At 39.1% G+C, this 16707-nt stretch overlaps 1 non-coding gene across 1 annotated transcript; it reads left to right on the plus strand.

Annotated features, from left to right (window-relative positions):
• Window positions 1-625: 625 nt before the first annotated feature.
• Window positions 626-732, plus strand: LOC111919625 (small nucleolar RNA R71). Its single transcript, XR_002859572.1, has one exon. It is a non-coding gene; the product is annotated as a small nucleolar RNA R71 (small nucleolar RNA).
• Window positions 733-16707: the final 15975 nt, after the last annotated feature.

Here is a 16707-nt window from a genome sequence, read left to right on the forward strand (position 1 = left end):
GTTTGCTGCTCCCTCATCATAGTTTGTTGCTTTCTAATTGTTGCTTCTGTTTCCTCGTGCCTTTTTTTGGATGCATCAGCAAATCTTGTAAGCATTGACTCGAAATTGGGTTTCATTTCGGGAGCTAGTTCCTTTCGTTGGTAAAAGCATCTTCCTCTTTGTTCATATTTTTCATATGTGGATTTGTTGTACTCATCATAAGGTAACCACTTCTTCTCGAGCTTTCTCCAATCTTAAGCAAATCGATCACCACTCGAGTAGAAAGCTTGAACCTTTCAGTTTCCATTCTTATCAAGATCAAATTCCTTAGTCAAATGTTGCCCGTTACAGTTTTTGCACCCAACTCTTATTACATGGATTGTTAGGTCCATATTAGTCATGCTTCTATCCATGCTTTGCAACATTGCCAAAACCGTCGGCAATGTCTTCCGAAGCAGCATTCGCGGATCCCCTTGTTACATCATTCCTTGGTTTATGGTACTCTCTAAAGTGTTTAGAGAATTCTTTCATGAGCTCCTTGATGTCCAAGAGATTTTCCTTTGTTAAGGGGCCTTGCGAATCAAGGATTTTCCTAGTTGCGACATTCACCCCACCATAAAAGATAGAAACCTCTTGTTGGACATTGATATCGTTTTGGGGGCAATTCCAAAGTAGAGCCTTGTAGTGCTCCCATGCTTCAAACAAAGAGTCCCCCAGTTATTGTTCAAAATTAGCAATTACCTTTTTGAGCTTAGCAACCTTGGAGGGTGGGCAAAAATTTTCCAAAACCTCGTCACACATTTTTTCCCATGTCGTGATCGCGCCTGGTGAAAGTGCCTTTAGCCAATCCTTTGCAGCTCCCTTGAAAGTGACATAGAGCATCCTCAACAACACTTTTTCTCGTGGAACATTTGGAATGTAAAAGTAGTCAGCGATGTCGTTAACTTCATCAAGATGCTTGTAAGTATCTTCATGATCCTTTCCGGTGAAAGGAATCTCCTTTAGTACAATGTGGATGTGCCCCTTGAGTTCAAATGTGGCAGTGGCAAGTATGGTGGGTTGTACAAGGCCTAGTCCAGTTTCATCCTGAATTTCTCTTTTTGTATGCCTCCATGGAAATGTTTGCAGTGTCCGCCATGATGTTGTCACACCAATCCCAACAATCTTAACAATCTCCCCCTTTGCATCAATTGGGGCGAGACTTTCACTTCGGTTTATTGACTGCAACTCGCTTCACCACCTTGAATAAGCATGGAATCACAACAAGAAGAACATGGCGAAAGTGGATATTCCATCTTATCATATCTATGAAGTACTTCTTATCGCTTTCACTATTCTTCTTGTATCTGTGAATAATCCCCAGAACATACTCCAAGCACGGAGTAGTAAAGAGTTGTTTATCAGTTAAAGCGAGCCGGCATTTCTTACCATCCTGATTGGTGAACATCACTGAGTTTAACACCATATCAATCTTTCCCATCTTTATCTTGTTGACATCACTTGCAGAACCAACATACAAAATGCTAGGCTTCTTCCTAAGAACCAAAGCTATATCTTGATCCATCTTAGCTACCTCCATAATGTAGCAGACTAGCAATCTTTTCAGATGATCAATTACTGGCTCCTACTCAATTGGGTTGGAGAGTAGAATGTTGTGCAGAACAATTTAATCATGAGGATTGAGATTGGGAAGATCAGCAAGGGAGAATGTATGCTCAGACAAGGTCGAACATCTGGTAACTTTGAACTTGACGTTGATGTATTTCCCTGCTGCTTGAGGCTTAAGGACCCGAATTGTGATAAATTTTCAGAGCGCTCCAAGTGAGATATTATGGTTGAGCGAACCCTAAGTAGTAGTTGATCAACTCACGATCAACCTTTGGGTCTGGATGTGGGACTTCTGCAATAGGAAAAAAGCAGTGAAACACAAACACCTTTCGGGTGATAGGCATATAAAATTGAGAGTGCTTTGTGTTTTCACAATCCAAAGACACTACTAGCTCAAGCCAATGAGTGCTAGGCGATTCGATGGCTTGTTTGATCAGTTTCTCCAGAGTCCAAAAGGGAAAGAGGGTTTTCTTGCTTTCTAGGAGATCATGAGCCTCCTTTAATCTTCTTTCTTTCTCCTCAGCTTCCTTTATAATCTTGGCGTTGAGATCGATTTCCCTTTCCCTTGCCTTTCGCTTCAGCGCTTTAGCAATTGTCTCCTCTTCTTCATCACTGTCATCCACAGTACCCTTGCCTATAGCCTTAAAGCCCGAACCCGAAGCATGCTTAGTCTTTTTTTGTTCTCGCTAGGAAGTAGGAGGAGGTTGAGACGAAGATGTTAGTCCTTCTCCCCCATGTTTCAGAGGTACCATAGTCTCTAAAACACCTTTAATGCGACTCAACGTCCCAAGGGCAGGACGAAATTTGTCAGCAAAATGGCATCGAACTGAGATTGTCAGGATAGGGTCGTGAGCCTCCAGGACATTCAATAAAAGAGCATGTATGTCTGAGACACAACTTTTGACAATAGCCCTTTCAGAGCAAAGTTGATTGACCTCGTTGTTCGCCTAAGAAAGTTGGATATTCTTGGTTTTCAGCTAAGTAGTCTTGAGAGCAAGCTCATCCATGAGTGAGTTCTCCATGGCTAGATCAACTTGAAGCTTAGTGAAACGTTCATTGAGAGAAGACAAAAGGGAAACATTTTCCTTTTGAATATCTTGGCGAAGAGTGGCAATGTTTTGCTTCTCAGCAACAAATGCTTCTTCGAGTTTGGTAATTGAGCTGGTCACTTTAGAAGCATTCTACTCAGCTGCTCCCTATAAGGACTCAAGAAAAATATTAGCATCTTGATATAGTTTATCGAATTTTTCATTTGCTTCTGTACACGCTTTGGTTGAGGCGGTAATAGTTGTTGTGGCGTTAGAAATGGAAGCGTCATGAGCCTTGACAAAGGAGTCAAGCATGGTCTGAATGGCAGCTTTAGAATAAGGATGGTGAGATGAAGAAGAGGCCATGAGAGTGTCTAGCTTGGCATTCAGCTCCTTGATGTGCTTTTTGGTAATACGAGCATCATCATCTTCATCACTCTGAACACGGTAGGGGATATAGTAGAATAAATCAAATTCCATGTCTTCACCATCAAGGACAGTGTTGGTTTCGGTTGAAGGTGTGGGAGATAGTGGTTTGGTTGTCTCAGGGAGCTGAAGACCGAACCCCCATATCAGATACGTTGGTTTGGAACTCCAGTGGTGGTTGTTGTTGTTGCTTCAGAAAATAGAAGAGTAGGAATGGGAATGGTAGAGGTGGGTTGTGATGTGATAATCGGTGAGGTTGTTTGTAAGGAAATATGAATGCAAGCAGTTGGAGAAGAAGGTACTGGGGAGCGAATGGGTACCTCGGGTGTCGGTGACCTATGAGGAGTATTACGATGAACCGAAACCTCCTCATCAGAACTTTTCTCTCAGATGTTGTAGGAGTAGGTTGTTTGTTCCCTGTAGGAAGATACTCAGAATCTGAATCACTGGAAGATTGAAGTTTAAGCCTACGGGCTGGCTTTTTGGCTTTCTTCTGCTTTGGCTGGGAATGAGGCGCCTTGTCTGACTTTCGCTTCCGTGGAGTTTTCCCTTTAGCTGCTTTGATAACGATCACTTCCTTTTGTTTTTCTTGCTTCTTTCCCCTTTTTGCTGGCTTGTCAGCTTCCTCTATGGAGCGAATCATAGCAGCTGCAAGTTCTCTCGGACTCGCACAAGGAAGCTTCTTGTACTCTAGAATGACCAGACTGAGCTCAGGAACACAAGCATACATGGATTATGGAATGGATCCAACAAATGAAAACTTTGACGAATCAGTGACAATAATATTCGCTGTATGGAATGTGGCAATGGAGGAGAGAAGCGAGTCTTCCATGATTGGGACATGAAAACGATCCATCGGCCACTTCGTGACAATCGACCAGAACGTGCCACACGAGACTTCAAAATGGCGAGAGAAGGAAGTTAAGCTCTGAACGAACTGTTACCATAGGATAGTACCATAATCAAGATGCACCCCATTGTACAACTCGTAAAGGATAGTCATGAACGATTTACTTGCCCCGTCTGATCCAGCACTGCGTTCTGAAAGACCTTTGAACAAGAGAGTGAAGAGGTCGTTCCATTGTGGGGGAAGGCAGGATTTGTTGAACTTCATCATCGTGGTTAGGGTTTTTGTGTACCCCATGTTATAGAACATTGAGAATAGTTGACCAGTAGTGATCGAATCAGGATTTACCATGGTGGGTTCATGAGCAAGACCTAGCAGTGTGCAGAAACGATTTTTGGAAATCGAGGTCTTCTCATTATGAATGTCGAAGTGGATTCTCTCTACAACTTTGTCATATTGGGCAGTGGAGTAGATATGAGAGATTTAGGACGTGGGAACTACAGCCACCTTTGTGAGAGCGTCGACAAGCGGAGAGTGTTTGAGGCATTCGACGACCTGCATCGTGTAGGGTTCATAGGCGAATGGTGTCAGGTCAATCAAGAGGTTTTGTTAAGGTTTGATGGTTAGAAGAGTACAGTGAATGGATGTATCTTGAACAGAAGAGGATTCCGCCATGGATGAAGCTTGAGAAGAAGATGATGAACAGTGAGAGAAATCGTCGTTTGCTTTTAGAAGATTTGAGAGTGATAAAATAATAAAGGTGAATAGGAAAAACCCTTTTATACGTGAGAGTAGGAGAGAGAAAAATCCACTTGAAATCTTGTCTTTTGTGAAAAGGTTATTGATGCAATGGGGATTAGACAGTTGGCAACCCCGATGATGACGCAGGAGAGTGAAAAACGTTTCACTTTATCTGGATAACTGCTGACTCATCCGTTGTGCTTTATCTGAAACGTCACCAACATAAATCACTTGAACCTTTATCAACCAGATTGTTTCATTTGAGAACTGCCAAACACCTTTAGAGCACAAGCTATACGAAAAATAACTTATACAAACGAGAACTAGAATTTTGGAAAATCAAAGATTTTCGTGCATAGAGTGTGAATGATACAGAAATAAATCGAACTTTGTGGGATATTGTGATGTCAATTAAGACATGAAACTGTGGATTCCGGGCACGAATCTCGTCCTTTCAAGTCAAGAGAGACTTCAAAGTGTTTGTGAGGTTTCCCGTTAGAATACGATCAAGTTCCTTTTAAGAATCAATGAAAGGCATTTTGTTATATATAAGGCTTGTAAGGGTGGCTTTCGCTTCAATTCAAGTTCCGGTTCTTGATATAAGACCGAGGGATAATGAAGTACTCGTGAGACCAATATGGCCTATTTAACAAGTAGGTGTGACATGTATTCAGTGACTTGTGGAAACGTAAGAAATCTTAAAAAAATAAAACTAGATCCTTAGGGAAGAAAAGTCTTGGTGATAGACAATTTTAAAAGGATCACTGCAAATAAAAAGAGATTTCATTGGTGAAAGCGAGAACATAGTAATTGTTCACCGTCATTGCATTATGGGTATTGAATTGTGCGTTTCACTTAGTACGTAGTGACATGAGACTAAGATCATAAACACAAATTTTTGTGTAACCATAAACCTCAGTAGTAAGTGCTGAGAGTCTCAAGGGTTACATGAATGATATCAAGTGAGATGGAGAAAAATGATGTAGGTGGTTTAAGAACGGAATGTACCTCTGCTATAAAAGTAGGACCAAGCAGAAAACTCTAAACTCAATATGAGAAGAGTAAGGTAGCTCATGATTAGAGTAAATGTAACAGCCTAATTGGGAAAACATGATTTGTATATATCACAATATTAAGGCTTCACTCAAAATCTTTAGAGGCATAGGTCAACATGCAACAGCATGCATCTAGGGACACTTAACTAATATATAGAAACGAATTTATACCTGATTCAGCTCCATCATTGAGAGTAAGTTTTATACAAAGAAAAACATGAGGAAAATGAAATAAAACGGAAATATTTTTGTATTTTGTGAAAAATTTCTAAACAAAGAGAAATAAGAACAAAAGGAAAATTATTTTTGGATTTTATGAAAATAAATAAAAAAAAAGAAAAACATAAAAATGAGTATGTAAAAGAATGTACAAAAGAATACAACCAAAATACCTTTTAGTGAAAAAGAAGCGAACTGAGTTCAGTAGGACCGAACCCGAAATAGACTGAGCGTTCGGTTCATTTTGGTTCCCGTGTGAACCGAACCCGAAATAGACCGAGCGTTCTCTCTATTTCGCTTCTAACCTTTAATGAAGCGAAGGCGGTTTCGGTACTGATTCAGCTTCTATCATTCCTAGGCCTTGAAGGATCTTCTTGAAACTTGCTTCACATAAGGCCTTAGTAAAAATGTCTGCTAATTGGTCAGTGGTTTTGACGAAGTGAATTTCTACGTTACCATCTTCCACGTGATCTTTGATGAAGTGATATCGCAGTGCGATGTGATTTGTCTTTGAGTGTTGCACTGGGTTATGACAAATCCTAATTGCACTTTCTGAGTCGCAATATAGTGGGATTTTCTTCATGTTCAGCCCATAGTCTCTAAGCTGACTTTGTATCCAAATGACTTGAGATGTGGATGATGCTGCGCCTATATATTCTGCTTCAGCTGTGGAGAGAGCAACACAGGTTTGTTTCTTTGATTGCCAACTTACTAATTTGCCATCCAGAAATTGGCATCCTCTTGTAGTGCTTTTACGATCCAATCCATAACCCCCTAGGTCAGCGTCTAAGAATGCTTGGACAAAAAAACCTGAGTTGGCTGGATACCATAGACTGAAAGAGGAGGTTCGCTTCAAATAGCGAAATATGTTCTTCACTGCTAACATGTGAGGTTGGCGTGGGTTAGCTTGGAATAGGGCACAATAGCAGACTGAGAACATGATGTCTAGCCTGCTGACTGTGAGATACATCAGTGACCCAATCATCTGATGATAAAGCGTCATGTCAGCAGCTGGTTTCTCCAACGAAGGTGTAAGCTTAGTTCCCAATGCCATAGAAACCTTCACCTTTGATTCTCCCATCATGCCAAACTTGGCAAGCAATGTCTTTGTGTATGCCTCCTGATTGAGAAAAATGCCTTCGGGTCCCTGTCTAATATTCAAGCCAAGGAAAAAGTTAATCGGACCCATTGAGCTCATCTGAAATTTAGTTTCCATCAACTTCCTGAATTCAGCTGTTAGGCTGAGATTCGTGGAGCCAAAGATGATGTCATCAACATAAATTTGGACTATCATAAGGTGGTTACCTTCTTTATTACGAAAGAAGGTTGGGTCAACCGAACCTTGTTTAAATTTGGACATTTTAAAGAATCGAGTAAGGGCTTCATACCATGCTATGGGGGCCTGCTTCAGGCCATATACCACTTTGTCCAGAATGTAGCAGTTATCTAGATGCTTCTCGTTCATGAAGTCGGGAGGTTCCTCAAGTACACCGTTTCTTCAAGTTCTCCGTTAAGAAAGGCAAACTTCACGTCCATTTGATAGACTTCAAAATTCTTGTGTGCAGCATAAGCAAGAAATATTTGAACCGACTCTAATCTTGCAACTGCAGTAAAGGTCTCTTCATAATCTATATCTTCTTCATGACAGTATCCTTTCACAACCAACCGAGCCTTATTGTGAATCATGTTCCCTTCTTTGTCTATCTTATTCCTGAATACCCATTTGAGACCGACAACGAAGCATCCTTTGGATTTCAAATTAGTCGCCATACTTTGTTTCTTTCAAACTCGTTTAGCTCGTCTTGCATGGATTGAACCCAATCAGAATGATCAAGAGTTGTATTCACCGTCTTCGGTTCAACTTTGGAGACAAAAGTGTTGAACCTACAAAACTCTACTTGTGAGAATAGTGCAGCTTGCTTCGCTTTCAGCTGTGATCGAGTTAAGAACTTTTCAGAAGATTCTCCAATGATTTGACTTTGAGGATGATCTTTGGTCTATTTGATAAGAGGAGGGTAATTTGGATCACAAGAGGGATCCAATTCTGCATTAATTTCTTCTTCAAATTCTGATTATGTATCATCATCATTAGCATTTGTATACTCCCCCTCGAATGATGACACTAGTTCAATCTCAGGATCAGATGTCTCCCCTTCGTTTTGATTTTCGGTCGAGCTGGATGATGATGATGATGGATTCTCCCCCTGAAATGATGAATCTTTATTATTTGGAAGAGACGAACCCTCCCCCTGTATATAAGGACTATCACCGGAAGGTTCGCTTGAGTTTGGTTTTTCAGTTGCCTTCGGTTGTTCATCTGCTGTCTTCTTTGCAGCGTCGTCAACGATATGCTTCAGATGGTTGACCTGGTTTTCTTTAGCCTTGGATTCCGAATCAATAGACTTTTCTGTTTCATCAAAGAGTATTATGTATTGCTCGAAATGATTTGAAATCGACATCGTGACTTGACCAGACTTTGGAAAGATTTCTTGCATTGCATCTTCAGTTGTCTTCAACTTCTTGAAGTAGTTGTCATCGAAAGTAACATAGTATGTTTCTTCAATCTTCTTTGAATGTTTATTCAGAGCTCTATATACCTTTGAGTTCAAGGAGTAGCCCAAAAAGATCCCTTCATCGGCCTTAGCATCAAACTTGTTTTGGTTCTCCATTGAGTTGAAGATGAAGCATCTTGATCCGAACATGTGAAAGAACTTCACAGTAGGCTTGCGGTTGTTCAAGATCTCATAAGGAGTGAGTGAGAAGCGCTTGTTCAGATACGATCTATTCTGCGCGTAGCAAGCAACAGCAATAGCATTAGCCCAGAAATACAATGGTAAGGAAGCGAAGTTAAGCATTGTTCGAGAAGCTTCACACAAGGAACAATTTCTCCTTTCAACGATTCCATTCTGTTGTGGAGTATATGGAGATGACAAATTGTGAGTTGTTCCCTTCTTAGCTAGAAAGTCTTCAAAATCCTTGTTCTTAAATTCCAAGCCATTGTCGCTTCTCACATTACGAACCACTTTTCATAGTTGAACCTCTACTTGCTTTATGAAGAGTTTGAGCTTGGGAGTTGCCTCTGATTTTTGCTTCAAGAAAAATACCCACGTGAAGCGAAAGATATCGTCTACGATAACAAGTATGTACTTGTTTCCACCAATGCTTTCGATAGAGGAAGGACCACACAGATCACTATGTAGTAGCTCTAGTGGTTCTATCACCTTTGTATTCACTATAGAAGGATGACTTTGACGACTTTGTTTTCCCATTTCACAAGCTGCACATAGATGTTCTTTATCAAATTTGAGAACTGGAAGACCTCGAACGTGATCTCCAAGTACCAGCATGTTTATATTGTAGAGTCTAGTTATGTTGGGTCATGGGCTTATGTTTTGTATCCGGATTGGGCCTGTCCATCCGTGATTATCTAGTAGGGTTTTACTGTATATAAAATGCATGCATGTATGCATTAAATGTAGCGATGATTATCATTTATTACTTTTGTAACCCTAAATACCTCTACAGTCGAAGTTCTTAATCGAGCGCTTCTGAGGTGTTAATATTTAATCATTCGACTTCAATTAAACCATTCCTGTGTTCGTCATTACGTCTTTAATTGTTTATCTGCTTAGAGTCTATCGATCGTACTAGAACTTTGTTCTAACACTTGGGATCAGAGTAGGAGACTGTGTGATCAATACACATTCCTTTTGTGTTAAGAATTCCTTAGGGTTTCTGCTTTTATCAAATATAAAATAAGTCTTCTTCTTCCTGTCAACGGGAAATCTTTTTAATAAAACACTAATATCAAGTTACAAGTCTGATTCTAGCGGCTCACCATGTCTCTCAAAGATTCTCAAACAAATCAAATCAACATCTCTAACAGCATTAGATCCACTACCAGGATTCCCATTCGTTACACTCAAGACTATCAAGTATGGGCGCACCACATTGAAGATTACGTGGTCGGATCTGAAGATAATGGTTATCTCATCTGGGAAGCCATCACGCTTGGACCTTTCATTCATTCTGGAAGAAACACAACAGTTGAGACTCAAAAAGAATATAGCAAACTGGTGGCAGACGAAGACAAGATGCCACAGGATGAGAAGGATAAGTTGCTAAGTAATGTGAAGGCCATGAGAATGATCAAATTCGCCCTGCAATCTGACACTTTTCGGTTAGTTGGTTCATGCAAGGCGGCCAAAGAAATCTGGGATAGGTTGAAAGAACTTTACTCAACCGATGAAGATCTAGAACACTCCATTCAAACCTTGCTGCTCTCTGAATGTGTAGTTTTCGAATAGAAAACAGAAGAAAAACTAATACAAACTTTTGATAGATTCAATCATCTCCTAAGTAAGATGATCAAGCATGAAATAGAAATAATGTTGATCGAGCAGAAGGTAACTTTCATGAATGGTCTGAGACCAGAATGGATGGTTGTGGTTTCGATAGTAAAAGCTCATGAACAGTTTAAATCTTATTCACTAGCGAAACTTGTTGGAATACTTAAGTCCCATGAAAGTGTGGTAACCAAGGAGGCGAAAGTTGTTTCAGGTGTGGGATCGTTAGCTCTTGTCTCAAAAGGAAAGAATATTGAAGAAGAATGAGAGGAGTCAGATATATCTGAGTGTGACCTTACAAGTGAAGAATATGCTATGATGGTCACCAATCCAAAGAAGTTTGCGCGAAGAAAATTTCCTGTCAATAAGAACCGAAACTGGCAGGGAAGTTACAGTTCTAAGAAGGTGAAAGATGAACCAAAATTTACTTCTCAAAAGGATGATGACAAGAAGGAGAGCAAGCTTACAGGAGACTATGGGTTCGACTGCAATTATTGTCGCGACAAGAACCACTTTGCCAAAGATTGCATGCTAAGAAAAATGGCTGAGAAAAGGAATGGTGAAAACGATGAGGCGTACTACATGCGTAAGTTGGAAGAGATCAAGAAAAAGAAGACTGCTAATGGTTCTATGAATGCCTTGATTGTGCAGGAAAATGTAGAAGAAGATGAGTTCGGTGGCGTTGAAGTTTGGTCAACCGACTCTGAAGAGGAATAGGTAAGAAAGGCCACACATGGAAAGGCTTATGTAGCAAAGGATGCTAGTTTAAAAGCAAGATGTTTGATGGTCACAACTGGTGGATCAACTGAAAGTCCAAACAAGTAGCTGAACCTAACTGAGGATAAATGCTTTGCAGCCAAGACTGTGAGCGAAAAGATCAACGACTGTGATCGGCTGATCAAAAAGGTACCCTCCATCCTTGAATCACTTAAAGTTCTAAGAACAAATTATGAAGAATAATTAAATGAATTAAAATCTAAATTTTATATCTTAAGTGGTAGTCTCATTCAAACTCGCTTAGTGAATTCTAACCTAACTGACCGACTCAGTAGGGTATCTTCAAAAAGTGAGGAGAGAAGAATGTGGATTGAGTTGAAGGAGGCAGAGTTATCTAGGGCTATGGATGAAAGTATTCTTTTGCAATGAGAAAATTTAAAATTTTTAAAACAAATGAATGTTTTTTGTTTAATTGCTAAGCGCTTATATACAAACATTTCTCCATTGCATTTAAGTTGTGAAGTAGGGAAAAAGATTCATAAGATGATCTTACCCTTCCTTGAATTTAAGAAGGATGAGGTTATTGCTGAGTGTGAATCAATAGTGTCCTCAGAAGAGACATCCAACGCTTACAAAATTTGACTGGATAAAATAGAGACCTTCATTGACTCTAAGGAACACAAATGTATGCTCAAAAACCTTTTAGATGAAAATGATAGGTTAAAAATTAAGTCTGAAACCATTCAATCATTTGACTCGTCCAACGCTAAATTAATTTCAGAAAATAAAACGAACATAGAAAATACGTCTTAATTTGATGAAGAAAATGAGATGAGCAAAATCTCAGTTGAAGACGTGGTAGATTGCTCTGAGTTCATGAAAAGCAAAACAGAAAATGAGAAACCCCTCATTTCCGAGAATTTGGTGGAATACGCTCTCCTATCAAAGGAAAACCCATAGAAACTCAAGGAGAAAGTTATGGTTTACAATAAGGTTCAAACAGTGCCGAATCAAGTCTATGCTGTTATAGGAGTCACTGCAAAACAAACAGCAGAGTTAAAAATCTTAGTTGACAAAGATAATGCTGAAGGATGCGATGATTACTTTTGGTCGGCCCCAATTGACAACGCAGACGAAACCATTGGATTGTCTGAGCAAACTTAGTGGAGAGTTAAAGGAAGATATGTTGTTGAACCTATCAACAAGCCCTCGAGTTTCGACAAACTAAGCACCAGTGGAACAATAGAAATCCCTAAAGATCCAACGAGAAAACCAAGCGTTCCAACTAAGACAACAGAAACTCAAAAGAAAAAGCCTAAATCGAGTTTTAACATTCACAAATCTCAGAAGGAGCTAGCGGAACAGAAACGCCAAAGAAATCAAAGATACAATAAAAATTTAAATGAGCGAAAACATTTTTGGGAATGTCAAAATCCGAACTACATACCTCCTGAGAAAGAATCAATTTACAAAGGAAAGGAAAATATAAAAGGAAAAGAAAATTTCAGTCCCCTAAATTCCTACTATTCCAAAGCTCAGAACTGAATGTCAAGGTTCGGTCCGAACGTCAAGGCTAACAACCAATCGTCTACTTTTGGTTCCGACATCAGCACACAGAACCGAAAGTCAAGTTTTGGTCCATCCAACTCCCAAAGAAAATTCAATTCAGGGAAGGACATCAAAGGGAATGGAAAGCCTGATTCCGATAAGACAAAGACAGCTAACCCTAGAATTGAAAAGACAACACCAAAACAATCTAACAACACATCTGTGAATACACTAAAATTTAAACAAGATAAAACCAAAATCAAGGTGTATACCATCAAAAGAAATGATCAATCCACTTTAATAAAAAGAACTTATTTGGTTGATGTTTCTACTGCAATTCCTTTTTTTGTGAAAAACTCACAAGGACCCAAAAACTTTGGGTTCCTAAATCTGCTTGAATTTGCAGTTTATAAGTGACGAGCAGTTCGATGATGACTAGTACATGGACAGTGGCTGCTCACGTCACAGGACAGGAAGGAAGGAAGAGTTGAGGGAGTTTTGGTCCCTAAAGGATGGTGGATGTGTGAAGTATGCCAATAACTCATATGGAACAATCAAAGGATATGGTATGATAACCAACAGAGACTTCTCGATTCGAAAAGTGGCATATGCGGAAGGATTGCAATATAACCTCATCAGTGTGTCACAATTAGTTGTGGGAACATGTTTGAATGTTTCGTTTGATGATGAGGGCTCTGAAATAATTGAGAAGGAATCCAAAAAGGTTATGTTGAAGTCTTAACGCAAGGGAGAGATGTATCCTTTAAATCTCAACCCAATTCGAGGAAAACTAGCAATATGCCTGCTATCAAAGGCAAATATGTTGGAATAGTGTCTAAGGCTACAACTATATTAGGCAAGTATTTGACCCGGTTGAGCATGGTCCTTTTGGGTTGCCTTCACCATAGCAACTTGACAGGATGATTTATAATGAGAGAAGGAATATTATTAATATATTATATGAATAATATAAGGAATAATAATATTGTTATTTGATTAATATAAGTCATAAATTAATTAGGAATTAATTTGGTGGCTTAAAGAGATTAATTAAATAAAAGGGTATAAACTGTCAATTGTATGATAGTTTGACTTTGGGCTATAAATCCCTTAAGGATAAGGGGGGACGGATTCTAGGGCTTTGGATAGGCTTAGATTTCGTCCAAGGGCTTATCTATTAGGGTATTGGATTGCTTAGGGCCTAAGTTATCCAATTAGGGTTTAAGGGTGAAACACTAGGAGCCTTACAAGTACAAATAGACCCCAAGGGATAAGGGATTTCGTGACTAATGCTTAGAGAAGAAACCTTGGCCGATTTGATCTCCTCTCCTCTCTCCTAAATCATCTTCTTGCTATTTGGTATTTGTAAGCTATTAGAGGAGTGACAATTGTGACTCTAAAGCCTCAAGGACAAGAAGATAAAGCAAGTGATTCAAGGTAAACTTCTAATCTCTGATTTCACATTGTTATTATAGTCTATTAGTCATTATAAGTCTTGGATTCATGTATGTTTAATTAGAGAAACCTAGATCCAAACATTAAGGTTGCATATGCACATAGGGATGTTCATATGGCTAAAACCCATCAGTGGTATCAGAGCCTAGATTGGTTTCTATTGAATTCATACTTTGATTGCTTGTTTGTTGCTGGAAAAATTGTTTTTTTTTTGTCCTATGCCTGATGAACTCGGCGAGTCCCATGGTGGTACTCGGCGAGTAGGCTCAACTCGGCGAGTCCATCTGGGTACTCGGCGAGTTCGAGCGTCAGAAAGAGGAAACTTCAGGATTTTCCTGCTGTTTATCTTTGAGATACTTGCCTTAATCATATTAGATCAATATAAATCTGATTTTATGATATATATGAGTATATTCTTGACCTAATTGAAGATATTTATCAATTAATAAAATATTTGTTTCCTTATGTGATAATTGATTAAATATTTTAATTTAATTGGTAAATTATTTTGCAAGAAATCATTAAATAAATCAAATATGGATAATTATGGAATTAATTGTTAATTTCGATTATTTGTTTTTTGATTCTCTATGTTTTAAAAGTTTAAAACTTTCCCTCAAGTTTTGAAATTTACGTTTTATGATTAAAAGTTTAATTTAGACAATTTAAATTTCAAACCCTAGAATTTTACAAGTTTAAAATCCAACCCTACACTAATATAATATTACAAGATTGATATATATATATATATATATATATATATATATATATATATAAGTATATATATATATATATATATATATATATATATATATATATATATATATATATATATAAGTATATATATATGTATAATTAAAATGCTAGTCTTACCGTTAGTAGGCCTCATTCACGAAGCCGGTGTATAAGGTGGGTATAAGGTTGCTGCCTATAAAATGGCGCTTAATGGGTGTACACTCATACCCACCGCTTGCTTCATCGGTAGAGGGTCGTTAGCCGAACGGGTAGGATAGGGCAACCTCGTCTCTTCATTAAAAGTATAATATGAAATACAAAGTAACTACATGTTTTTCAAAAATTTCCCAATCTTAGTTACTTTAGGAAAAGTGAATTTATGCGATCCCATGAAATTACACTTTGCACCTTTGTTAAGAAGTTAATGGAGCGTGTGTGGTTTACCGGCACACTAATTGGTTCTAAGCAAAGGTGGAAAAGGGTGATTCATTGTTTATCATAGTTCGATGGAGCGTGTGTGGTTTACCGGCACATCGAATAGGTGATCGTTATAATGAAGGCACCATGTAAATTTGCATGGTAATTCACACCCACTTTGTGATCCTCGGTATCCCAGTCACAAACGAGAAGGGCATATCGAGATTTAAACATGCCATTGAAAAGTTTCAATAAATCTCATCTAAACCTAGGAATTCTCAATAAATTTAGAACTTAAAGTTATGTTTTGTGGTGGAGAATTAGTAAATCGTCATTCACTTACCTTCAAATTGTTTGCATGTTAGATTACGGCATCCCTTTTCTAATATGTAAATATTGTTGTTGGATCCTAGCCTTAATTTTCTCATTGGGTGATTATTAGAGATTCATATTCTAATCCATCTTTGTCCTTTCTATTTGTAGATGTCGAACGCAAACAACGCTGCTGCTAGTTCATTCATATTGATGAGCCTTTGTCAAAAGGTCACTTTCGATGGGATGAACTTTAGCGAATGGATAAGATACATTCGCACAATTGCTCGCTATGAGGACAAGGAGTATGTCCTCGATGAGAAGCTCAAGAAAATCAACCCAGAAATTGCTACTCCGGCTAAAATGACCGCTTTTGAAACTTACGAGCGTGATGCAACGAAGGTACATTGCATCATGATAGCCACCATGAATGCCGAATTCCAAAAGTTCTATGAGGACATGTATCCGTATGAAATACACCAAGACTTGTTGGAGAGATACCACCAAAACGCGAGGCAAGAGCGTTACGAGATTTTTACTAACATGATTTCTACTAAAATGGGTCATGGAGAATCTCTTACCGTGCACCTGAAAAAGATGCAAAGGTATGTCGATCGTCTTCGCAAGTTGAATGTTGACTTTGGGGAAGACTAGGCGATCGACATGGTGCTTCACTCTTTACCTCCGTGTTATAATCAATTTAGGATGACCTACCACATGAACAAGGAAGAGGTCACCCTAAGCAAGCTCCAAGGTCTCCTTAGGGTTGCTGAAAGCAACCTAAAGGACAAGTCTGTTGCACCCACTCCCAATCCACCCACTGCTCCTGTTTTGGCCATTAGGCAAAGAAGAGGCAAGAAAAGGAAGGCTCCGTCTAAGAGTCACCGCAAGGGAAAGTCCCGAGATGGTTCCTCTTCTAGTGGGACCAAAGTTGATCCTGCTAAACCCTGTCCTAACCCTAAGGAGGCAGAGTGCCATCATTGCCATAAAATAGGGCATTGGAAGAGAAGCTGCCCAGACTACCTGCAAGCCATAAGGGAAGGAAAGATCAAGCCATCTTTCGTAGGTATATACACAATTAAATCTAACGATTCATCTCATGCTATTTCTTGGGTCCTTGATACCGGTTGTGGTTACCATATTTGTTCTGAATTTGCAGGGACTAAGAAGAAATAGGGATGTGGAGCATTGAAGAATAAATCTAATCATGGGGAACATAAGATCGTCGCCTGTGACCAAGATAGGAGTGTATTCTTTAGTGCTTAGGAATGGTT

The sequence above is a fragment of the Lactuca sativa genome, chromosome 3 (assembly GCF_002870075.4).
Source record: "Lactuca sativa cultivar Salinas chromosome 3, Lsat_Salinas_v11, whole genome shotgun sequence".
Taxonomy (NCBI): domain Eukaryota; kingdom Viridiplantae; phylum Streptophyta; class Magnoliopsida; order Asterales; family Asteraceae; genus Lactuca; species Lactuca sativa.